General features: G+C 38.1%; 1 long non-coding RNA gene across 2 annotated transcripts; it reads right to left on the reverse strand.

Moving 5' to 3' along the window:
* Window positions 1–2860: 2860 nt before the first annotated feature.
* Window positions 2861–27252, reverse strand: LOC117663132 (uncharacterized). 2 transcript variants are annotated; one of them, XR_004590620.3, is made up of 5 exons: window positions 27139–27252; window positions 13310–13394; window positions 5539–5590; window positions 4596–4725; window positions 2861–2938 (listed from the first exon to the last, which is right to left on the reverse strand). It is a non-coding gene; the product is annotated as an uncharacterized LOC117663132 (long non-coding RNA). The 2 variants fall into 2 exon arrangements; XR_015731931.1 differs by having other exon boundaries at window positions 2861–4725.

Consider the following 27252-nt stretch of genomic DNA (forward strand, 5'->3'; position numbering starts at 1 on the left):
TTTAGATTTCTTTTCAACTTCTGCTTCTCTTTGTAAACAGCCTTCCCATACTCAAGGTTTTTAATGAAGTTTTGGACTAAATTGGATTACTATTTTTCAAGTGGAATTTTTTTTTTTTTTTTGTAAAAAAGACTTTACTAAAATCTTTGAATGATAAAATGTTAATTCCCACTTCAATTTATTTTGCAGCGAGAGAGCTAACGGGCATTGTTTAAACTCCTTTTAAAACCAATGTAATTTTTTGTTCAGCTTCATATTTTAAAAATAACACAAAGACGCTATCATCTTTTTCCTGCATGTGATGCAACCATTTCCCCTTTACTTTGAAATGGAAATTTCTTCATTCAGACATTTCTTATTTTAGAGGCTTTCAAAACATATAATCTCTCTCTCCCTCTCCCTCCCTCCCTCTCTCCCTCCCCCCTCTCTCTGTCCCTATTTCAAAATACTGGAATTTCCACTGGAAAACCTTGCACTCCAAACAGTTCTTCCATGAGCTCAATCAAAAGACAATATGAAACAAATCATATTTCAGATTTTTTTTCCCTCAACATCTGAATATGGATGTTCAATGAACATAAAATATATATGCAGAATATGATATTTAAAAGTATATATTACTTGAATTATTCATTTACACTAGCAATATTTTCTTGTGCAAACTTCTCAAATAGTTTATTCTTTAGCTGAGAAGTGGGGAAAGTAAAGGAAGAGGACAAATCTCCTACGCTAAATAAATGATCTGTGAAATCGGTGGGAAAAAAAGCAAAACCCATAATCAATAAAAAATGTTTGCCTACATTTGTCTTGCTACTAGCTTTGTACTTCCTATCTCCATTGCAGCTTCAAGGCAGTCTTGATTTTAAACAATTCATTCAGTTTCAAACTTTAGGCCAAGTAACAGGGAAAGAGGGAAAGTATAAAAAACATAAGTCTTAATGCATTAAGAAATATTATTTATATACTTCTTACCTTAGATGTTCAGACCCAAGCATGTAAGAGCATATTTTGTCTCATGACTTCATCACATAAATGACATAATTTAGATATAATCTGGGTTTGTTGAAGACAAGTATGGTATATTCAAAGCTTGAATAAAGGAAAACAGAATCATGTTATGGAGACCATATTGAAATTTGGATGTGATATGGGGGAAGACAGTAGTAGGATTTTGATCAAGGCTAGGGATAATACGCATCACAGGTTGGGATCCTTGTTCAAATATCACAATCCTACTGAGGTGGCCTAGAAATTTGGAGCCTAATAGGTAAGCAAAAATAAAACATTTGCTGAACAGCAAAACAAGTGTGTTTCCCAATATCCACATAGGTATATATTTGCATCTACTATTCCTGATAGATATATTTTATACCTATTATTCCTAACACTGTTAAAGCATTTGAATGCAAGATGTTACTTTGATATGCTTATGCTTCATTGGCATTCTGAACTGGATGTTCAGTACTCTGTAATTGTTGTTCAGTTCATGACATGCAACTGAATATTAGACTGCCCAATAATGGATTATTAAGATTCAACTCAAATATTTAGCAATACATTCCATAGTTCTTTCCCACCAAGGAAGCTATACAGAATACAAAATAATAGGTTGGAAGGGACCTTGAAGATCTTCTAGGCTAGGGGTGTAAAACTCAAGACCCACAGGCTGGATCCGGCCCACGGGGTACTTAAATCCGGCCTGTGGGGCCGGCTTGGAAATATGAAGGGACTGGCCTGCAGTACCTCTGGCAGCTAAAACGGGATGCGTGGGGGGCTGCTGCATCTCATTTTCGCCCTCCATGGCCTTCTGCAGCACTCTGCCAGAATAAACTGGGCCAAAAAACGGGCCCAAAATGGGCCAAAACACCCCAAAAAACAAGCCCCATACAGGCTGAAAAATGAGCTGAAAATGGCCCCAAAACAGGCCGAAAAATGGGCCAGAAACAGGCAGAAAATGGGCCCAAAACAGGCTGAAAAATGGGCTCATAACAGGCCGAAAATGGCCAAAAAACACCTTGAAACAGGCCACGTGGCCTGTTTTTGGCCAGCAGAGTACTGCAGGAGGCCATCCATCCCATCCCCCACTACCGCCCCCCTCACCCACCACCCCACTCCTTTGGCTGCTGGCCCACAGAGGAGAATTACAATGCTGATCTGGCCCTCAAAGAAATCCAGTTTGACACCCCTGTTCTAGACCAAATCCTGCCCAAGCAGGAGACCCTATACCAGGGGTGTCAAACTCGCGGTCCACAGGCTAGATGCGTCACGTGCTGGCCCCACCGACCCCCAGTTTAGCGAAGGGGGAAAGGTTGTGATACATCATGTGATGACAATATGACATCGCGAGCTTGACACCCTTGCCCTATACCATTATGGTCAAATGGTTGCCCAATCTCTTCTTGAAATCATGCAGTGGTGGAGCATCCACAACTTCTGGAGGCAAATCATTCCACTGATTAATTGTTCTTACTGCCAGTAAATTTCTCCTTACTCTTAGGTTGGTTCTCTTCTTCATCAGTTTCCATCTGTTACTTCCTGTCTTGTTCTGGAGAATAGATTGTCCCCTTCTTCATAGTGAAAGCCTCTCAAATATAGGATGACTGCTATCATATCATCTCTAGTCCTTCTCTTCATTAGACTAGATGTACCCAGTTTCTGCAACTGTTCATTATATGTTTTAGTAAGATTCATTCTTCCACTGTTTCATGGAAATTTCATCTCATATTTATCCAGCATCCTAAATTTAAAAAATTGATTGCAATGCACTTTCTCACATTTCTTAAGTGTACTGATAGAAATTGAAATGATTCCCCATGCTTTACAATACATCAATATGTTTAATAAGCTCATGAAGCAAAGATGGTGAGGAAAACACTTTATTGTTAGATCAATAATGTAACAAAACTGATGACTTCATTTAGGCAAGTTATAATGAATGCTGCAATTAAAAGAAAGTGATGAATGTTTTAAAATTTGTTAATCTCTTCTGTTTATTACACAAAAGCATAACAAAAAGGAAAACAAAATTATTAGCACCCTGTAAGCTGTGATTCACACAAATCATTGGGTGACTCATATTGTTCCTTTAATGAGAATGATGGAAACACTTTCTGTGGCTAGAAAGGCTCTGGCGCCTGGAAAAATGGGCCTTCCCCATCATCCCCAAGGCTCTCCGGAGGCAGGAAACAGGCTGTTTCCCTACTTCCAATGGGCCCAGAAGGCCCGAAAATCAGCTGGCTCGCATGCCCACCGATGTGGCTACACGTGCCACCTGTGGCACGCATGCCATAGGTTCACCATCACGGTCCTATACCTTTTCAGACAAATGGCTGCTATCCAATCTTTACTTGAAAATCTCTAGTGTTGGAGCACCCACAACTTCTGAAGGCAAGCCATTCCACTGATTAATTGCTCTCACTGACAGGAAATTTCTTCTTAGTTCTAGGTTATCTCTTTGATAAACGTCCATCCATTACTTCTTGCCATGCCCTCAGGTGCTTTGGAGAATATGTTGACCCCCTCTTTTCTGTGACAGCCCCTTAAATATTGGAAGACTGCTTTTTGAGACTTTAACTGCTTTTAGCTGCAGTGTAACTATTTTAGGTGCAGCCTTTACCAGTTTCCCATCTCAAAATGTTATAAAACCATGCCCTACATTTTCAGGAATCATGATAAAAGAAGGCTCTAAGGAGATTAAAAAAAAAAAAAAGAAGGCTCAGCACAGCCAGCTCTTCCCTTCTAAAAATCAAGAGCAAATGTTGTTTCCTTTCCATAGCCAAAGAGGAAAATAGCAGCCATATTTCTCAGTTTTTCTATATAATATTTATAAGACCCAAATTTTTATAGATAATTTTGTTATTTGGACACTTGGAGGGAGTGAAGTCTCCAAAGTTAAAAGAAAAAAATACACATGGATTCCCCTTTTATGGCTAGATATCATATTAGCCAATTATATTCATCCTTTCTGCACATAAATAATCAGGTTGTTATAGTGGTGAGGCTAAAAACCAAAAGATTGTGAGTTCTAATCAGAGGTGGGTTTCAGCAGGTTCTGACCAGTTCTGGAGAACCGGTAGCAGAAATTTTGAGTAGTTTGGAGAACCGGTAAATACCACCTCTGACTGGCTCCACCCCAATCTATTCTCTGCCTCCCGAGTCCCAGCTGATTGGGAGGAAATGGGGATTTTGCAGTAACCTTCACCTGGATTGGGGAGGGAATGGAGATTTTACAGTGGAGTGGGGAGGGAGTGGGGAGGGAATGGAGATTTTACAGTATCCTTCCCCTGCCACGCCCACCAAGCCACGCCAACAGAACCGGTAGTAAAAAAATTTGAAACCCACCACTGATTCTAATCCTTCCTTAAGCATGAAAGACAGTTGGATGACTTTGGGCCAGTCAATCTCTCTCTCAGCCGAACCCACCTCACAGGGTTGTTGTTGTGGTGGTGGGAGAAAAAAAAAGAGAAGGAACATATTAGGTATGTTCACTGCCTTGAGTTATTTATAACAATAATAAAAATGGGATAAAAATAAAGACATAAAAATAAGTAAAATAAAATATAAAATAATTACTCTTAAGGAAAGGGAAGATTCACCTCAGGCAGCAGCTTCCTTTGAGTCCTTCCTTTTGTATGCAATTGTGTCGTTCTTAACCGCCAAAGTATACTATCCTACTGCCAATGTCACGATGTTGAAAGAAGAGTCAAGTATCACTTGAATCAGGTTCTGTAAATAAAATTGCGAGGTAGCAATGTTTATTTATTTGGTAAATTGATATAGGCATCCATCTCACATACATAATTGAGCAACGTACAATTTTTTTTAAAAAAAAAACATAAAACAATACAGCAAAATAACCTCCCCAAACCCCACAACATTTTTTTTCAAATTAAGAACAATAAAAATCATGACAATATTATAAACTACTATACTACTAAACTACTAAGCAGCCAAATATTTTAGACCGGTGCCAGCCAAAATGCTTTTAAATGCAGGATCAACTTAGAAAGAGCTTCATATTAATGGCTGTTTTTTTTTCCCTTGTCTTTTCTCATATAGCTTGCAAAAACTTTTATAAATGGAGTAAAGTAAAGGTAGTTTGGTTTAATAGTTAAAGCACCAGGTTAGAAACCAGGAGACTGTGAGTTCTAGTCCTGCCTTAGGCATGAAAGTCAGCTGGGTGGCTTTGGGCCAGTTACTTTTTTCTCAGCCCAACTCACCTTACACAGTTGTTGTCGTGGGGAAAATAAGAGAAAGAATATGTGTTGGATATGTTTACCTCTTGGATTGTTTGTAAAAATAATAAATGTGAGATAAAGATAAATAAATAAAATAAATATGAAGTGCAGAAGAAAAACCATGGAATGAGAATATTGGCTAAAATGAAGTCAGCACAGATAAAAGCATTGGCTGTAATTATGGCTGGACATTGCGTGGAGATTTCCTAACAAGGGCAACAGATGGTTATTCTTAATATCACAATATTTTAGTTATAATAGTTTGTTAAGGTATGTTTGAAAGAAAGAATGTGTGACTCACATTCTGTTGACAGGTTCAAGGACAGAAGTGTTTTCTTTAAATACCTCAAAACCTGGGAACAAAAAACAATTAGGTACAAAATTATCTGAAAAACTGATAAAACTCAAATGCTTTAGTTTTTGGAATATTTACATACTTCAGAAATATATATAGATAGATATGTATATATGAATAATATACATACATACATACATACATACATACATACATACATACATACATACACACATGCATACCCAACAAGCCATAAATTTCTGAAACACAAATAATAATAAATAATAACACAATAATATGTTTCATCACTTTTCCCCTCCTCCCTAAAAAAAATGATATCATCTGTAATGCACAGGGAATTGTTTGGAAGACAATATATTGTGAGTATCAATTAGAATTTAACATTCACCTAAAAAGGATTTATACACTGTGAAGGGGAAGCAGAAGGTCAGAGTACCACCCTTTAACTGGGAGAGCAGGGTTCAACCCCCTAATGCTTCACCTGCCTACCTCCAATATGGAACTGACATGAACTAAGAGAGTCATGCTAGCTAAGGTCATCACCTGGATTTATAAGGTCAGCACCAGATGTTGAGAACCAGGTTAATCTAAACTACTGGAACAGACCATACGTGGACGAGTCAAGAGAACCTGGAATTGGTAGAATGCTATTACAACAGAAGACCTAATGAGAGGGGATATATGAAATTATGAGGAAACTATGGATGGACAGAACACCTAAACCATACTAACTGAAAAACAGTTGGTTATCCAATGTTTCAACATTGTGAAGAGGAAGCTGCTCTCACAGCTTGAGACAGGCCAATTCCATATCATGTCCCAGTTTCATGAAGACTCATGCATCCAGAAAAATTGGAGATGTAGCCAACACTTGAAGCTGGAAGATCATTGACATCCCTTCAATTACAGAGGACAGCAGCTAATATGGCATTTAGGATAATGGATAAACTATCTAGAATCAACCTCAAGACTGATTACCAAGGCTCCATGAAGAAGTACTGCCAGACAGTATGCTAGAAGATGCCAATAAAGCTCTCAGGACTAACCAATGGAGTGGTATACTTTATAGTCACTGTAATCCTGGAGGTGCTTGAATTTCTTTCAAATTGGGGGAAGGGAAGAAAATCTTGGACAGAACAAGCAGTTTTGTCCCTTTTCTTTTTCACGAGAGCAGGAAAGCATATTATGCAATGAATGAATTTACCCATTGAGTGCAATGCAGACTGACAAGTTTCATTTCTCTGCAGTAATACATTATCCAACTAAGAATGAAAACAATAAATTTGAATTAGGAGTAGGGTATTTTATACATTGGCAGGCAGATTTGAGGTAGGAAAATTGAATGTAACATAATTTTGGATCAAGTTATTCTTCCTAAACGTTCAGAGGTGTGTGTGTGAATATACATACATACTTTCAGTTTAGTGTGAGAAATTTTAGATGATAGATAGATAGATAGATAGATAGATAGATAGATAGAGATAGAGATAGAGATAGAGATAGAGATAGAGATATCATGCTAAACTGAAAGTATATTTATATGAATATATATATATATATATATATATATATATATATATATATATATATATATAGTGAGCTGGCCAAGGACAAGGAGGCCGAAGGAAGACTATATACTGTGTATATTCCAAAGTGACCACAAAATGAATTAGCACAACTGTTCTCCTTGGCTTCTTATTTATATCTTCTCCTTGTCATACAACACTCTCATTATACCTTGTTAGATCATAAGAAAGAAGGCGGCTTAGAAATGCCAGTGAAATGGAGAAGTGAGGCTTGTCGGTAATCCAACTCCTTGGAAGACTCATGAAGTACATACTGATCAAGCTGGGTTCAAGTTAACTGGAAGGAGCTCAGGAAAGCTTATTTATAGATGATTGATGCTTAGCGTCTCAACTCTTTCAAGTGACCATATCTGACTTTGTCTGGAGGAGATTCATAGTTGCTTGAGGGTGAAACTTTCACACACAGATACCAACATGCATACAAACGCCATATTAATTACCACAGAGAAAGAATTAAAGAGAAGCTAAGGCTAGCTTTTAGAAAAGATTGTCAAATTTATTTCCAATTGTGGGCTGTGACTGAGATAAAAGAATCTTCCTTAGTTGAAGCAGCTGATGGGTATGGACTACAAACTCTGAAACGGTGCACTCTTTACCATTAAAGGAATCTGAAGGGACCCTTTTCTGACACAGATTATATCATCAAACATGAATGTACAGCAGGAAGAAATAATTGCATGACATGTTACATGTTGCCCCTTTCTGGCTCTGCGTCTGGCATGAATGGAGAAACTACCTCATACAACTATCCTTCCTCTTATGAGTTTGATCTGTTCAGCCATTTTGCAGGCAATCTGAGGTGGTTTCCTAGCTTCTTTTCTTTATCTTTGGCATCCCATTTTCCAGGATTTTTGTATTCATAAATTATGATGCTACTTTGTCCAGTCTACCTGGCTGGAGTTGATGGGAAAGTGTCAGTCTGGTAGGTTTTTCAGAGTAATATTTCTTCCCATTTCCAATACGCTATACCCGTAGCAACAAGAGATTCTCTGTGGAATCCCTTCCAGTAAATTGACTGTATTATGCTTATTCCCAGCAATAAAAAACAAGGGATGGAAACAGGGGAATGAAAACCCGTCACTACCGGTTCACTTGTGGGTGCACACGTGAGTGGGCAGAGCCTCCCGCTGTCACCGCTACCAGTTCACCCGATCTTGGGTGAACCGGTAGCAACCCACCACTGGATGGAAAGTAATCAAGGAAAGATCCATCCTACAACTAAGGAGAAATTTCCTGGCAATTAGAATGATGAATCAGTGGAATGGCTTGTCTCCAGAAGTTGTGAGTGCTCCATCACTGGAGGTTTTTAAGAAGAAATTGGACAACTATCTGTCTATAATGGTATAGGGTATCCTGCTTGAGCGGGGGTTGGACTAGAAGACCTCCAAGGTGCCTTCCAACTCCGTTATTCTGTTATTGTTCTGCCAACCATACCAGGGTGTTATAATCTGATTAAATACAGTATTTCTGAAAGCTGTAAGGATAAGGATAAGGATAATTTTATTTCTATACCGTCCCTCTCCTGAAGGACTCGGGGCGGTGTACAGCTGGGTAAAAACACAATACAAATATCACAATTTAAATTTAAAAAAATAATTAAAAGTATTACATTTAAGGCCAAAATTAACTAAAAAACCCAAAAATTGAAGAACTCTGAATTTAAAACGCAATTATGAGTTTTAAATTTAAATTTAAATTTTAAATGTAGCAAAGATCACCTAAGAAATGAAGGGTAGCTGGTCAGTGGCTTATATGACAAATAACAAAAGCCAGTTCTGAGGTTGGATGGGCCAAACTATAGATTTCCTAACCTAATTATACAGCTTCCAGAAAGCATGGGGTTTTTCCCTTAATTTGAGAAAGCAAGCCCAATGGGATCTATAACTAGCCACAATGGAGAAAAATTAACATGCATAAACAGGTAGTTCTTGACTTGCAACCATTCATTTAGTGACCTTTCAAAGTTACAACAGCACTGAAAAAATGACTTATGACCATGTTCCACACTTATGACTGTTGCAGCATCCCCATGATCACATGATCAGAATTCAGATGCTTGGCAACTGGCTCATATTTATGAAGGCTGCAGTGTTCTAGAGTTATATGATCCCCTATTGCGACCTTCTGACAAGTAAAGTCAATAGGGAAGCCAGATTCATTTAACAACTGTCTTACTAACTGAATACCTGGAGTGATTCAGTTAACAACTGTGGCAAGAATGGTCATAAAATGGGACAAAACTCATTTAACAACAGTCTTGCTTGGCAATGGAAATTTGGGACTTAATTCTGGTCATCAGTTGAGGACTACCTGTAGAGTACATTATGGCACAAAATCCGTCCTTAGGAATTTGCCTCCCAAAAGCAAATACACAAATTATGAAATTTGCATTGTGACAGATATTTCATTACTTGCCTTCCCTTTAGGATGCCATACCTCTGTCTATCCATCCTCCTCCTCCTCCCTCCCTCTCTTTCTCTCTCTCTCCCTCCCTCCCTCTCTCTCTCATTCCTCATTCCTACACATGTCACAGAAATAAAAGTTATAGGCGTTTGAATGTACAGTTGGAGATACCATCTTAATTTTTGGGCCACTCTGCTTTAGACTTTGAAAATAGGTAGCGTACAAGTAAAAGGGGGGAAATTAATAACAATAAAAAGTACTGATGAGTTCCAACTGCACAATTCAGTTGGAGTCCTTTAAATTTTCCAGGACAAGGCCAAATTATCATATGTTGTAAGAAATATTGTGGAAAGGGATTAAACCAAATGGGTTTCTTAAAATGAAGCAAGACCTCTGTAGGCTTTTCTTACAATGCAAAATAGAGATATAATAACATTAAATGCATTTCTTCCCCAGCTGGTGTGAACATTAAATTATTCTCTTGAGTAAACACATCATTGGGGGCAAGTCATCAATAATAATTCCTCTTCAGATTATTCTACCTTCTCATAATAGGCACTGCAAATTGAAAGAAAAAGTTTAAAATAATGAAAAACAAAATGATTTGCTGCCATCTTGTGGTAAAATGACAATTTATTTTGGTCTACCTTCTGCATGTTGGGCTTTAAAGAAGCAGGAGAGGAAAAGTATTAATGCCTTTAAGCTCTGATGTTTGAGAAAACTCCTGAGAATGTTGTGCACAGTCAAGAATACGAACTAATGGATCATCGAACAAAGCAACCCAGAGTTCTCCCACAAAGCACGAATGACCAAGCTCACATTATCTTGCTTTAGACAGATAATTTCAGCTTCAGCTTCAACCACAACAATACACGAGCAAATAATAGATACAAACTCAAGGTACACCACTCCAAACTTGATTGCAGAAAATATGACTTCAGTAACAGAGTGGTCAATGCCTGGAATGCACTACCTGACTCTGTAGTTTCTTCCCCAAACCCCAAAAACTTTAACCTTAAACTGTCTACTGTTGACCTCACCCCAGTGGTGGGTTCCTGTCGGTTCGGCACGGTTCTGCCAAGCCAGTAGCAGTGATGATATGACATCACCAAACCGGTTCTGTCCCCCCCTGCCTCTCCGCCCCCCTGCGTTATTCTTACCTTTTATTTGGCTCTACCCCCAATCTATTGCTGCCTCCTGAGTCCCAGCTGATCGGCTAGAAGGAAAAAACCTGTTTAAACTCTTGCCATGGGGCTTCAAAGGGCCCCCCTACAGCTGATCAGTGTTAAAAGGCAGTGTGCTGGTAGAACGGTGCCTCCAAAAACAAATGAGTAGACCAATGCCTGCAAAAACAAATGAGTAGACCAGTGCCTGCAAAAATAAATGGGTAGACCAGTGCCTGCAAAAATAAATGGGTAGACCAATGCCTGCAAAAACAAATGAGTAGACCAGTGCCTGCAAAAATAAATGAGTAGACTGGTATAGCTCTGCAAGCAGTTAAAAGCCTGGTAGACCAGTACCTCTGCTAAATCCTAAAGAATTGTCACATGACCATCAAGCCATGCCCACGAAATAAGCCACGCCCACAGAACCGGTAGTAAAAAAATTTAGAACCCACCCCTGCCTCACCCCATTCCTAAGAGGTCTGTAAGGGGCATGCATAAGTGCACCAACATGCCTGCCGTCCCTATCATAATATTCCTTTTTACTTATCTTTTCATGTATTCAAATTATGTTTATACTTTTACCTGTTACCTTATATATGCTTGACAAATAAACTTATGATTATGATTATGATTAATTTGGGAGGTGTGGCATGGTGGTCTAGCAGTGAAGACACACTCTTCACATTCAGGAAGTTAAGCGTTCAATCCTAGGCAGCCACAGATGTTTCTCTTGCAGGGTGCAAAGAGAAAGTATCTACTGTGAACTCCATATAGGCATCAGGAAAGGCATCCAGCCAGTAAACGCTCAGCTCCATTCAGTCGTGCTGACTCCACCCCGATGAAAGGGATTACAGGTTCATTAAAACAACAACAACAACAAATTGGGAAAAATGGAAGGAAGGAGAAGGTAAAGATGACCAGCAGCAAGGGGAGTGCCCTCAGTTACAGTAGCAACAAGTCTGTCAATGGAAAAGTTGTAAGAACATTTTAGGGATAGATTATCATGGACAAAATCTATGTGATCACTACCAGTTGAAAATGATTTGATGGCACATAATCAATCAATTAATCAACCTTTTGTATGATAAATTCTAACAAAAAAAAAGTCATTATAGTTTTCTCTTACTACATTTGATGATAAGTAACCACCATTTAAAAAATAGCTAAAAGGAGAGAGAGAGAGAGCAAAAAAGAAAGCATCCAACAGTTCCTACATCAACGAAGTAAAATCGCACAAGATTTTACTGACATAACTGATTCTGCAAAGTGACTCATATTACAAATATCTCCACAAATTTTGCTCTCTGACCTGGATGAAGAATGAGTGAGGAATGCTAGCACCAATGAGAAATAAAACTCAGTTGGGTAGATGTGACCGGCAAGAGACAGTCCCTCAGATAACCTGATCCCAAGCCATGAAGGTGACAACCAGCACCTCGAATATAGATGGATGTAGATATATAGATATACAGTACATGATATACATAGAGAATCTTTTTCATTTAAACAAATGAACACTTTGCAAACCAAATGTGTTTAGTAGATCAATAGAAGCAGTTTTCATTTTATTCCAATTCTTCTTTTTTACTTCCTCTTTTACCACTTCGGGTGTCAAAGGAGATACAGTAGAATCTCTGGTCACAAACACTTCGGACCATGACCAAATAGGTTCTGACCAAAAAATTCACAATACCTCCCACCCCCCGAGGCCGATTTCCCATTCCGTGCCATTTTTTTTTGTAAGTGCCAAATTTCCAAAATTAGGTTCAGGTCACAACCAAATCGGGTTGCAACCAAAGTTATGGAATGAATTATGGTCACGACCAGAGGTTCTACTGTACAAAGTTTTGGTTCTTAAACTTTCAACTCTTTTATACAAAACAAATATGCTCCTTTGGGACCATAACCATACGGGACATTGAGGTTTTTGCCAAGTTCTTCATAGTATTTTTTCACCATACACACTAGGACTGGGATCAGAATTGTTCATGGGACAGGTTACAAACTGGTTTTATATTTTAAAATTTCTGATTAAAGATTAGGCATCTGGCCTAGGGACATTACTGATTGACAACAAATTTAACTCAACTTGAAAAGTTACTGAAAGTTCAATTTGTGTCTTGTTTTGTTTTGTTTTGTTTTGTTTTTTTGCATCAGGCTAGGATAAATACTTTAAAATAATGTCCTAAACAATGTGCCAACAGAGAGACAGATGGCAAATTTCCAGTTGTTCACAGGAAGGATTCTAACAATGGCTTTCTGTACGTCTCCCAAATTTCAGTAACAATGCAATGTTGAAGTTTTATTTGGTCTGACTAAATGCTTTATCATTAGACTTGCTAATAGGTTAGATATCAAAATATCCTATTTGACCACTGTAATTATCTCTGGGATAGGAGAATTCAAAGTAGTCCATGCCTTTTAATGCTGCCTGTTTTACTATTGCTGAAAGAACTGGTCACCATGCAGATGACACAAAAATTTTGTGGTAAGGCTAATGCACTAATGCTAATGCACTAAGACCAGATTTAAAGTCTATCTTCAGGTATGCAAGCTCAGTGGGTCACTTGGGGCAGGATCCTGTCTTTCAGCTCAACCTACCTCACAGGATTGGTTTTGCAGAGAAAACTGGAGAAGAAATTTAAGGTAGGCTGCTTTTGCTCCTGGAGAAAAGGTAAATATAAATCTGAAAAAGAGACGCAGTAGATGAAAATAGATGAAAAGTTTACGTTATTATTAGCTTTTGGGTAATACACATTTCAGGAAAAGCAACCTTCAAAAAATTTGCCTTTTAAATCTATGTACATTAAAAATGGAGGAAAATGTTGCCCCAATATCATATTAATTGAAAATGAAAATCCCTTAATTGTGGAGCGTTTTAAGGATAGACAGGAGAGTAATGTTCCATAAATAATGAATAGAATTTCCATTCCTTTTGGAAAAGAAATTTATTCCACAAGAGGGTGCTCCAATCACACCAATGCAAATTCATTGCAAGGTTTATTCACACTTTCCTAAGAGGAAACTTCATTGAACTCAACAAGGGTTACTTCTGAGTAATGTAGATAGGACTGCAGCATTAGAATTCTGTCTTATTGTTCATTGACTCATTTCTCAAAACAAATAGAAACAACAATTTTCCCATTTTTTTTGTTGAATGTATTACAGGACTTCTTTACCAAACAATTCCTTACACCTTTCAAACTACAACTAAGAGTATTAACACAATATATACATACTGTATATAGTTATCATCATTGTCATCATCATCATCATCATCCTTTCAACCATTGTCTATCCACTGGAGGATGAAGGCTTCTTTTGCATGTTTCCAATTAATATGGTTCTGAACTTTCTTTTGCCAATTGGGCCCATAATACTTGCTGATGTCATTGATCCATCTTATTTTAGGTCTCTTTCATGGATGCTTTTTATCAAGCGGGATCCATTCTATGACTGCCTTGGTCCACCTGCCATTGATCCTTCTATGTGATCAGCCCATTTCCATTTTGATTCTTTTATTTTCTTGATGATATTGTATTTTTTTTTGTTTGCTCTCTAATCCATATCCATATCCATATCCATATCCATATCCATATCCATATCCATATCCATATCCATATCCATATCCATATCCATATCCATATCCATATACCAGGATAGATAGATAGATAGATAGATAGATAGATAGATAGATGAAAGATAGATAGATAGATAGATAGATAGATAGATAGATAGATAGATAGATAGATAGATACTATCTATCTATCTATCTATCTATCTATCTATCTATCTATACATACATACATACATACATACATACATACATACATGCACTGGTATATCTGTCTGTCTGTCTGTCTGTCTGTTTATAGTCTTTACATTTCTTATGTTGGAATATAGTATCTTAATTAATTACAGCTAGTCCTCAACGTATAACTACTCACTTAGTGACCGTTCAAAATTACAACGGTTCTGAAAAACGGGACATGACCATTTTTTATATGTACAACCATTGCAGCATCCCCACGGTCACCTAATCAAAATTTGGGCACTTGGCAACTGGCATATATTTATTATGGTTTCCAGGGCCTCAGGCAGAGGTGAAATCCAGCAGGTTCAGGTAGCGGAAATTTTGAGCAGTTTGGAGAACCAGCAAATAGCAAATGGCCCCAGAATGGAGTGAGAATGGAGATTTTGCAATATCCTCCCCCCACCCAGGAGTGGGGTGGGAATGGAGATTTTGCAGTAGCCTTCCCTTGCCACGCCCACCAAGCCACACCACACCCACCAAGCTACGGCCAGAGAACCAGTAGTAAAAAAAATTGAATTTCACCACTGGCCTCGGGGTCATGTCATCCACCTTTGGACTTCTAAGCAGCAAAGTCAATGGGGAAGCCAGATTCACTTAATAACTGTGTTACTAACTTAACAACTGCAGTTATTCATTTAACAACTGTGGCAATAAAGATCATAAAATGGGGCAAAACTCACTTAAGAACTCTCTTAATTAGCAACAGAAATTTTGGGATCAATTGTGATCATAGGTCAAGGATTACTGTACAGTCATTTTCAATTCCCTTATTCAACCATAAAACCACCTGCTAAGGCTTGTAACTATTGTTCCTGTTTTAAAGATAGCAAATTCTGATCTGGATATGGCAAACTCCCTAAGAATCCTTGCTTAAATTTTGAATTACAGGTAGTCCTTGCTTAATGACTTTCATGCTTGGAAATGTTAGGAAGGTGCTGAAAAAGTAACCTTACGACCAGTTCTCATACTTATGGCCATCGCACCATCATTGGTCCCATCATCGGCCCCATGATCAACATTTGGGCACCTTGCAACTGACAGGTGTTTATGTCCATTGTCGGTTTGTGATCAGAATTTGCACACTTCACAACTAGCTTCCAACAAGCTTAGTCAATGCAGAAGCCGGCAATAAAATCACAAGCTGTGGTCACATGATGTCTCATTTTACAACTGCAGTGGAAATGAAGTCATAAATCCATTTGACACATGTGATGTGTCACTTAGCAATGGATTTGCTGGTTCCAATTGTGGTCATTAAGCAAGGACTTTCAGTACTGCATGCTTATCTGAGACATTTCTATGCCATCTTTCTGAAAAGGAATCTTTCCAAGATCATTTTAGATGGAACAAAAATCTTCGTTAAGTTAGAGCACTTAAGGTGTCAGGGTGTCAAACTCGGTCACATCACGGGCCGTATCATGACGTATCGCGATGTTTTTGCCTTTGCAGAGTCGGGATGGGTGACATGACATATCTGGTCCACAGGCCACCAGTTTGACAGGCCTGACTTAGAGGATCTGAAGGCTGCTTAGATAAGTCCACACTTATCTACAGATTTCTAGTTTCATTGTTTTCTTTGGACTACAATATAATTGGAACACTGTATTGGACAAAAAATTCACCAGTATCAATGAAGAATAGTTTTTACCTATTATCTATTTTGATCTTAGATCCATTCAAGAAGCAAAGCATCTGTTACTTATTCTAGTTATGTGTTCTTATTCTCTAAGCCAAGATTTATAAATGCCCCCCCCCCCCACATCATCATACAAGCAGGAATGTTCCAATCTGCTGCTTTCCTGGCCAAGTCCAGAGAAAGGAGTGACAAACCATCACAACCCTAATGATAGCAGGAGATCAAATGCGTGCAACAGAACACCCATCTCTGCTTGGCAACATAAGCAAAAAATAAAAATAAAAAATAATAAAATCCCCTTCAGCTCTGGGCCCCCTTTTCCCCCTGCTCCTTGCCTTCCTCCCTGTTGAAGGAATGGCTGGCACACGGAGTTAGCACATCTCGCCAACCATGCGTATCGAAGTCCTGTACATCTTTGGCTGTCGCAGCCAGGGTGGTCGTGGCTGCATGTGGAAAGCCTAAAACAAACACAGACCAGCTGCTGCCAGATGTTGAATGGCTTTCAGGTTCACTTGATGCTTTGGAGGTAGGCGGTCCAAGCGCCACCCTTGCTTTCCCTGTGCCGTTGGAAGGAAGAACATGGCCCAAACGCTTGTATCTTCCCCTGCCCATGGGGCACAGCGCTTGTCTTCCATTCAGATCCATCTGAGCAAATAGGAGTCTGCTCCAAGCGGTAGTGGCCACTGATCCATCAAGGTTATGTTAAACAAACCCTGCTGAACAATTTACAACTTGACCTCCCATTGTGCTGGGAGTTCGGTCTGGAGAATTTTTGAAAGACCTTTTTCTTGGGAATGTTATACTTTATGCTATATTCATGAGGCTAAATTAGCCAAATCTAGAGCCCCTGTTTTAATTTTGAAAAAGAGGAGGTTTGGGTCCTTCCAAGACAAAGAACCTAGTAAAAAGCTCAAAAAAATAAAATAAAAATCAAAAACTGTTAAAGCTATCCTTTGATTATTTCTTTTTGGGCAACTACTTTTTAAAGTAACAAGACAGTAAATTAGGCAAGTTGTTCATCGTTCTTCACATTGCGTCCACCACCAAGCAGTTAATTTTTGAAGGATCAAATATGAAATGGTTTGATATGCCACCCTGCAAAAGAAGCACCTTCTTAGTCATGCATTATCTGGTGAGATTTTTAAAAATCCTGTGCAATGGCAACAGAAGTTTGCAGTTTTTACTGCCATACGTTTAACTTCTCAACTAAGAGCAATAGCATAAAATCATCAAAATACGGCAAAAGGTATGACTCGTTCTAACTATGACTACAGTTACATGTGATGGCTTTCTACTAATGAAAAGAAAAAGCAGTAATGTTTGCTGTTAATCTATTGTTAGTGTTCCGTATGCATCTCATAAGGAATCTAATTTTTAATAGATGACCTTACAATGCAATCCAATAGTATTAATGTTCTCACACTTTTGCATTGTTGAGATCATGAGAGGAGACAAGCCATCATACAGTAACACCATTGGGGGAAAGAATTAAGGCAGAGGGAACAACTAAACTGATTTCTAAGTTAGTATATGTCAGCTGCAAAAAGAGATGCTGTCAAAAATAATAGAGAAGTTTAAACATTCTGGACATTTGAATTTAAATAAACTTTTATTCTTCTTCCATTGTTTATATTAATCTCTGATCATTGCTTATGTCTGGATGGAAAGGTTGCGTGAATATGCATTCCAATGAATATAGGCCATGCATTTGAAATGCAAAAGCAGTTTAAGCCATGACTGCTGAAAAGGCTTTTGGTCAGGTGTACAAAGAACCATCTCCTGAGTTATTTTTGACTATTTAGTTTCACAGGAAAATAGCACTTTTCCCTCTTTTGAATCATATAACGAGCACTAGGATTGTACCGTACAAAGCTTGGGCTTAAAGGTTTGATTCGAGACCATTCAATCAAACTTCCAAATTTGATTTTCTGAATAGTTGAGCTGAATAGTCAAATAGCGTATCTTTAAATTGATTCTGTTAGATGTAAATGCCTTATTCTCTAATGTGTAAATAGTGTATATAAGAACATCAAGAGTTAACTTATTCTATGGTCCCTAATGTATTCATGACTCATAACCCATCTTCATGACTCCACCCTCTATGTATATAAGGAGCTCCTCTCCACAGGCTCCCTGCTTCTATCTATGAATATTCAGCGAATATAGAATGCCTTTGTGTAAATAAAAGGAGTTATATTTGAACTCTTAATTCTTTAATAATTTATTGAGTCTGGTCCAGAAAATATCGCAACAATCTGGTAGCAGAGGATGGTTGGATTGACTCAATAAGAACATAAACATGTCTAAAAGAAATAGACCCAATACCAGGGCATACAGCAAAGAAATGGAAGAAGATCAAGAAATAATAAATGAATACACAAACGCAATTTCGAGAGAACCTGAAGAATATACATCAGAAGATGAGGAAATAACAAATGAAGACGATGAACAAGAAGAAGACGAAATAGAAAACAACGAACTCAGGTCAGAAATACTAAAAATCTTAAAGAGCCAAAAGAGTGATGAGAATCTTGTCGCGGAACTCCAAAATGTTCTAAGAAACAACGGAGCAGCGAGAGAGGAGCACATCACTACTAAAAAATCAAAAGACTTAAAAATAGCAAGTGATATGCTTACAGAAAAGAATACAACGAAGAGGGAGAGCAGCGATCCCGCGCGAAATTTTGAATGGCAGCCATCTTGGTTCCAACTGACCCCCAAGATGAACGAAACTGAACCAATCAGAAAGCTAGATTCGAAATATTTGGCGCGAAAAGCCCTACTCGATATAGAAAATGAAAAAGAAAAAACACATACTTCAGAAGAATCAGAAACAGAGAATGAAGAAGACCCATTAGACGTACAAGTAAAATCAGCAATGAAAACGCTTTTCGCTGCATTTGGGCCAAAATTAAAAATCACCAGGGAATCGCCGAAGAAGCAAGCGAGCAAATCGATGCCTCGAGACCTGCACGCCTCCACCCCAACTTCAAGAGCGACGACGCCAGAGCCCAGGGAACCTTGCCGATTCCTTCCTACTCCAAAAACAGAAGCAAGCGACATATCCAGAAAGAGAAAGAAAAGGACGATCGCAGTTACCAGGACACCAAAAACCGAGCCAGAGACTGACTCATCGGGAGAGGAGCCGAACGAGCAAGCGGCAATGGAGAGAACCTTCCACGACGGAGTCAAGGGCAGAATGAGCAGTGCGCATGCGCGAAGTCAGGAAAACAATCCGGGAAGATTTGAATTCGTAAAGGAACCACACAGACTCGTTGCTGACATCCCTACACCATTCTGCGAATTTCTACACTTGCAAGACCACGAACTGCCTCAGATTGTAAGTAATGGTCAAAATAACACAGGAAACTTGCCTAGTGACTTCCCAAAGTTAAGAATTGATGGTATTAATCTACAAGAATGGTACCAGCAGCTTCAAGTTATTTTCATGAAAGAGAACTTATTATTTTTTATCACTAATCCTCCAAGAAGACCTTGGACTTTAAAAATAGATAGATTACACCATAGAGCCTTTTTTCTAATAATAGCCAGCATATCTCCTGCAATGTATTATAGCATCAAATCTAATCTGACTGTTTCAGAAATTGTTCAATATATGTTTAATTTATTCCACAGTGACAGTGTAGCCACTACAACAAGGATGTCCAAGGAATTCTTTTCATCTAGAGTAAAACCAGGGGTTTCTATAAGTGAGCATTTAATATGTTTAAACAAAATAAGGGCTGAACTGCATTTAAGGGGAGAAGTTATTTCAGACCAAACAATGAAAAGTGTTATTATTAACTCTCTTGACCCATCATGGGATAATTTCATGTCACATCTTGATACCATTAACTTAGGATATTTGTCAATAGAAAGTTTATCCAACAAATTGATAGCTGAAGACAATTCGAGAAAAAATCGATCTAACAATCACTCAGAACTTAGACCTGTTAGGAAAGTAGCTTTCCAAGAAAAATATAATGAAACATATAGATGCCATGATTGTGGGTCCAAAGAACATAACAGAAGAGATTGTCCCAGATTCTCAAAAGAAAGGCACAGACCAGAATACATGAACAAACACAATCATAGACAGTCTTCTATAGAAAGGCATAGATATAGAAGCCCACCAAATTATAGAGAAAATAGAGGGGGCAGAGAAAACTTAAGAGATAAAAAATCTGGTTCACTAAATGGATTAAATAAACATGACAATACAAAATCCCAACAAAATGAAAATAATAATTGGCTCATCGATTCTGGAGCTACAAATCATACCACTAACAATAAAGATATACTGTCTTCTTTTACAGAAGATAAATTTGTAATAAAAGTAGCCAATCAAGAAAAGGTTCAAGTACTAGGCAGAGGAAATGTGATTTTATCTGGTTTAGGAAAAATAGAGGGGGTATTGTTAATACCCGAAATACCTCATAACATATTAAGTGCCATAAAACTAAGTAAAGACTCTGATATCAATATAACTTTCTCAAAGGGAGAAGCATTCCTAGAGAAAAACAAAAATAAAATAGGCACTGTGATAATTAAAGGGGGCTTGCCCTACCTCATAACAAAAGAAGAATGGTTACATAATATTGACTCAAATGTTAAAGAATGTATGGAAATAGATGATGAAAATGTTAGCAATAGTGACAATGATGATTGTATGATACCACATGATCAGAATGACGTACCCAACATAAAGAAACCAAAGATAGGTAAACCAATCCATGATGAGTGTGCTCACATCTTACATAGGAAGTTAGGCCATGCCAGTTTTCCTGTAGTACAAAAAATGACTGAACACGCAGAAGGTGTCAAAATAAAAAATTGTGAAAATTATTTGGAATGCTCAGTATGTAAGTCTACAAAACTAAAAACTAGCCCTAGACCAAAAAAATCTGCCAGATCAACTAACAAAATTTTTGATTTAGTACACATGGACCTAGTAGGACCACTTACTCCATCAATCACATATAGGAAACGTTATTTTCTAACAATAGTGGATGATTATAGTCGTTATGGTTTTGTTTACACATTGAAACATAAAGATGAGACTTTTCAAAAATTTAAGGAATTTTATAAGCGCATAGAAACACAGCATAATATTAGAATAAAGCAAATTATGACAGATAGAGGATGTGAATTTATGTCTAGAGAATTCTCTCAATGGCTAAAGGATAGAGGAATGCTACATTACACTTCCAGTCCATTTTCTGCATTCCAGAACGGAATTGCAGAAAGGAAAAATTCCACACTACAAACTATGATTAGATGTACATTAGAGGATGCTGGCTTAAGTAAACAATTTTGGTCAGAGGCATTACACTATTCAAATTATACACAAAATAGAACCTGGTCCAGTATTATAAATAAAACACCATACGAAGTAATGTATAATAGAAAACCAAAATTAGCACATATGCATATTTTTGGGGTCACTGCAGACGTACACATACCCAAACAATTAAGAAGAAAGGGAGAAAATGTATCCAGGAGACTTAGATTCATGGGATACGAAACTGGTACAAAAGGATATAGATTCATTGATGGCAATAATAAATTTATAGTTTCCAGAACAGCCGTGTTCCATGAACAGGCCAACTGGTCTAAATTACATTTAAATGAAATATTTCCTAATCAACACATAGAAACAAAATATCACAAGGAAGGAACTGTAGATAAACAAAGTACAAATAAACATGAAAATAAGACCAAAACCTGGACAAATAGCCAATACAAAATAAAAACTGATACACTAACAAAAAAGGAAGCAAGATACATGCATGACAACAATAGCAAACCAGAAAGAACAATTAGGAACAACAGGAACAAAATGCCAGACAAATATAAAGATTACGTAATGAATGTAAATAATGAACCAATAACACCCAATACATACGAAGAAGTACTAAAACTTCCTCGTGAAGAAAAAGAGAAATGGGAACTAGCCATGAAAAAGGAAATGGAAAGTTTAAAAGGATTAAATGTATTCACTCCCACAATCGCACCTAAAGACAAAACTGTTATTGGTACTAGGTGGATATATAAAATTAAAAATTTGGAAGGAGGCAATAATCTGTACAAAGCTAGATTAGTTGCCCAAGGCTACGCACAAAAATACCCAGAGGACTATACAGACACATATTCTCCTACTGTGAGGACAGAGAGTGTCAAAACAGCTTTGGTGGTAGCATCAGCACTTAACCTTGATGTATTTCAATATGATATACAAACTGCATACCTACATGCAGAGTTAGATAAAGAAATCTATGTAAGGGCCCCTCACAGCCAATACACAAATAAAAATGAAACTTGGTTGTTAAACAAAAGCTTATATGGATTGAAACAATCCGGTAAAAGATGGTATGATTGTTTGGTAAAGGTGCTCAAGACTATGGGTTTTAGCGCCACATCTGCTGATAATTGTTTTTTTGTCAAAAGGGATAATGACTGTATAGAATTTGTATTGATTTATGTAGACGATATTTTATATATTGGAAAACACAAAGAAAGTAGAGAAATCTTTGTGAACAAGTTGAATGAACACTTTTCCCTAAAGTCTTTGGGTAAGGTAAATAAATATCTTGGTGTACAGATCAGCAAAACAAAAAAGGGTTTCCAACTTACTCAAAAAGATAAAATTGTAGAACTTCTAAACAAATGTAATTTAAATAATGCTAAGACATGTGATACTCCCATGCAGACTGACTTCCTCAGAAATACTGATGAATCATCTCCTGAATTTAAGGACAACACATTTTATAGATCAATCATAGGTTCACTTCTTTACATATCTAATTGGACTAGGCCAGATATAGCTTTACCACTTAATTTACTGTCCAGATATGTCAGTAAACCAACAATGTATCATTGGGAAGCTGTCAAAAGGATTTTGAAATACCTGAAAGGCACTTTAGATTTTTGCCTTATGTTAGAACCAAATGATAACAAGGAACCAAAACTCATATGTTATGCAGATGCGGATTGGGCAGGAGACACATCTTGCAGAAAAAGTACATCAGGTTATATTTTCTTTTTAAATGATTGTCCAATTTATTGGTATACCGGCAAACAAGAACTGGTATCTACTTCAACTACAGAAGCGGAATATGTCTGTTTATCCAAATCTGCTAATAACCTTGTGTGGTTTAATGACTTAATTTCAGAAGTTTGGAAGAAACCTATTTTACCTTTTATCATAAATGAGGATAACAAAGCAGCTATTGAAATCTCCAGATCTGATGCTATTGGACAAAGGTCCAGACATATAGATATTAAGTTTAAACATGTAAGACAATTATCCCAAGACGGTTTTATAAAAGCTGTACATTGTGATACTTCTGAACAGATAGCTGATATTTTAACAAAGCCTTTACCATCCAAACAACATAAATATTTAACTTCTAAATTGCATGTATTGTATTGTCCTGAATCTGAATGTAATTGATATCGTATAAATAATCGGCATTTAGAGGGGGATTTGTTAGATGTAAATGCCTTATTCTCTAATGTGTAAATAGTGTATATAAGAACATCAAGAGTTAACTTATTCTATGGTCCCTAATGTATTCATGACTCATAACCCATCTTCATGACTCCACCCTCTATGTATATAAGGAGCTCCTCTCCACAGGCTCCCTGCTTCTATCTATGAATATTCAGCGAATATAGAATGCCTTTGTGTAAATAAAAGGAGTTATATTTGAACTCTTAATTCTTTAATAATTTATTGAGTCTGGTCCAGAAAATATCGCAACAGATTCAGCAACTAAATAGATCCTGCAACTTTTACATTAGTAATGCCAAAACCCAAATCTATTTCATTGGATGGTTTGAACTGAAATATTGAACCAATAAAATTTTCTGAATCCACTTGAATCTTTAAACTGGATCAAACTGGTCATCAAAATAGAAATAATAATTCAAAGTGGATCACAACTAATACTTACTGATAGGAGAGTTGATAACATTATTCAGACATTTTACAGGTGTTGGTTGACTGCTAATGTGAAATGAAATGAATAACTTCCAGTTTCATCCAAGGAAATGTATATTTATACTAAAGGCTCTAATTATGCTTTACTTATGCATGTTATTGGCCTTGTAAGTGTCACCATCAGCATACAGATTGAAGAAGGTTGCATGCTTCAATTGATTAGCATTGAGTGTTTTTATGTAGCACTCTTGCATCCAGGGATGAAGGTTGGGCTGAGAGATGATGACGAATCTATTGTCACCCAATCAGCTTCCATAGCTGAGGGTAGAATTAATAATCCAGATGCTCCAACTATTGAGCTCTACAGGTGATAATGTTTCTTTCAGGTAGAAATCTCTGAAGGTATCTCAACTGCAATGGACTCTTTAGCACTTTGTGTGTCTTAGTACATGATGACCATGTCAGGCCCTTGTGCAAATATGCATGAAGAGTATTACCATATGCAAATTCCAGACTGCCAAATACACGTCAGGAATGTTGAACAAAAACTCTGTTTTCTGATCAATAGAATGTTAACCTGGTTTTTAAAGTCACATAGAATTTAAATGACATTTAAGCAGTGGTGAAATCCATTTTTTAAAAAAAATACCGGTTCTGTGGGCATGGCTTGGTGGGCGTGATGTGGCTTGGTGGGAGTGACTTGGTGGACTTGGCAGAGGAAGGATATTGCAAAAATCTCAATTCCCACCCCACTCCAGGGGAAGGATATTGCAAAATCTCCAATCCCTCCCCACTCTGCGGCCAGCCGGAGGTAGTATTTGCTGGTTCTCCAAACTGCTCAAAATTTCTGCTACTAGTTCTCCAGAACCTGTCAGAACCTGCTGGATTTCATCCCTGCATTTAAGGAAAGGTAGCATTAGCTATCATCTGTCTATCATTTATCTATCTATAGCTAGCTAGCTAGCTATCATCTATCATCTATCTATTTATCTATCTGTCTATATCTATCTGTTTGTTTGTTTATTTATTTATTTATTTATCCGTTCCAGTCGGGCTTCAGGTCACGATACAGCACAGAAACGGCATTGGTCGCATTGGTGGATGATCTCTGGAGGGCTCGGGACAGAGGTTGCTCCTCTATCCTGGTCCTATTAGATCTCTCAGCGGCTTTTGATACCATTGACCATGGTATCTTACTGCACCGGCTGGAGGGGTTAGGAATAGGGGGCACCGTTCTTCGGTGGTTCTCCTCCTTCCTCTCTGACCGTTCGCAGTTTGTGTTGGCAGGGGGGCAGAGGTCGACCTCGAGGCACCTTATTTGTGGGGTGCCGCAAGGGTCAGTCCTCTCACCCCTTCTGTTCAACATTTATGTAAAACCGCTAGGTGAGATCATCCGTGGTTTTTGGGTGAGTGTTCATCAGTATGCTGATGACACACAGCTATACATCTCCACCCCAGACCACCCCAATGATGCCCTTGCTGTGATGTCCCGTTGCCTGGAGGCCGTGCGGATCTGGATGGGGAGAAACAAGCTCAGACTCAACCCCTCCAAGACCGAGTGGCTGTGGCTTCCGGCGTCCCGGTATAGTCAGCTGGTACCATCACTGACAATAGGGGATGAGATCTTGCTCCCCACAGAGAGGGCCCGCAACTTGGGTGTCCTCCTGGATTCACGGTTATCTTTAGAAGATCATTTGACGGCCGTGGCCAGGGGTGCCTTTTATCAGGTTCGCCTGATCCACCAGTTGCGTCCCTTTCTGGATCGGGACGCCTTGCACACGGTCACTCATGCCCTAGTTACCTCCCGTATGGACTACTGTAATGCTCTCTACATGGGGCTCCCCTTGAAAAGCACCCGGAGGCTCCAACTGGTCCAGAACGTAGCCGCGCGGGTGATTATGGGCGCAGCTCATTACGCCCATGTAACACCTCTCCTACGCGAGCTGCACTGGCTCCTGGTGGTCTTCCGGGTGTGATTCAAGGTGTTAGTTATCACCTTTAAAGCGCTCCATGGCTTAGGACCTGGGTACCTACGAGACCGTCTTTTGCCACCAATAGCCTCCCACCGACCAGTTCGTTCTCACAGGGAGGGACTACTCAGGGTACCGTCAGTCAAATTATGTCGACTGGTGACTCCCAGGGGGAGGGCCTTCTCTGTGGGGGCTCCAACCCTTTGGAATGAACTGCCCCCGGAGATACGGAATATCCCTGATCTCCGTGCTTTCCGCCGTGCCCTCAAGACCCTGATGTTCCAACAGGCAGGGCTAAACATACAAACATGCAAATGATTTTTTAAATGTTATCTAATTCTGGGTTTTATTTAATTGACCAAACTAAGTAACAATTTTAATTAGCAATTTTATGATGTTTGTGTGTCTATATTTTTCTTGACTGTACACCGCCTTGAGTCCTACGGGAGAAAGGCGGTATAGAAATATAATAAATAAATAAATAAATAAATAAATAAATAAATAAATAAATAAATAAATAAATAAATAAATTTATTTATTTATTTATTTATTTATTTATTTATTTATTTATTTATTTATTTTTCATACTTCTTAACTACCCATCTCCCTCAGAGATGGCCTCCAGGAAGTGTACAATTTAATAAATACAATTAAGCATTAAAACAATAATTTCATATTGGTTTTTTTTTTAAAATATAAAACATAATTATAAAATTTCAAAAGATGGAGAGTTCCAAGATGGGGAAGTTAACAATTGTTAATACAGACAGGGTGTGTAAGAGGAACACAGAAAGATATACATGCCAATTGAAAATTCCAGAGAAACAACCTATTTTAACATAGATCTTTGGGAAGGCGACTTCCAATCTAAAGGCTATAATTATCTAAGTATTCTGGGAGTTGTAGTCTTAGCACAACTTAGCAGTGGTGAAGATTGCTGTAGCTAGAGCAAGCAAATGAAACAGTATTGGTTTTAGCCCACGGGAAAGTTCAGTTCAGCCCTTTCCAAAGAGCATAGGAAACCTTTGTAAAAAGAAGGGAGGTGACTCCCAAGTAGCAGGCAGGTACCTGAACACCTGAAGCATTCTCTAACCGTGACTTCATTGCAAGCACCATGCTTTCTGTCTTGTCTGACTCAAATATTGAGACTCCGGGTAGATTGTTGTTGTCTGGCCATCTATT

The sequence above is a fragment of the Pantherophis guttatus genome, chromosome 2 (genome assembly GCF_059756535.1).
Source record: "Pantherophis guttatus breed Tessera chromosome 2, ASM5975653v1, whole genome shotgun sequence".
NCBI classification, from domain to species: domain Eukaryota; kingdom Metazoa; phylum Chordata; class Lepidosauria; order Squamata; family Colubridae; genus Pantherophis; species Pantherophis guttatus.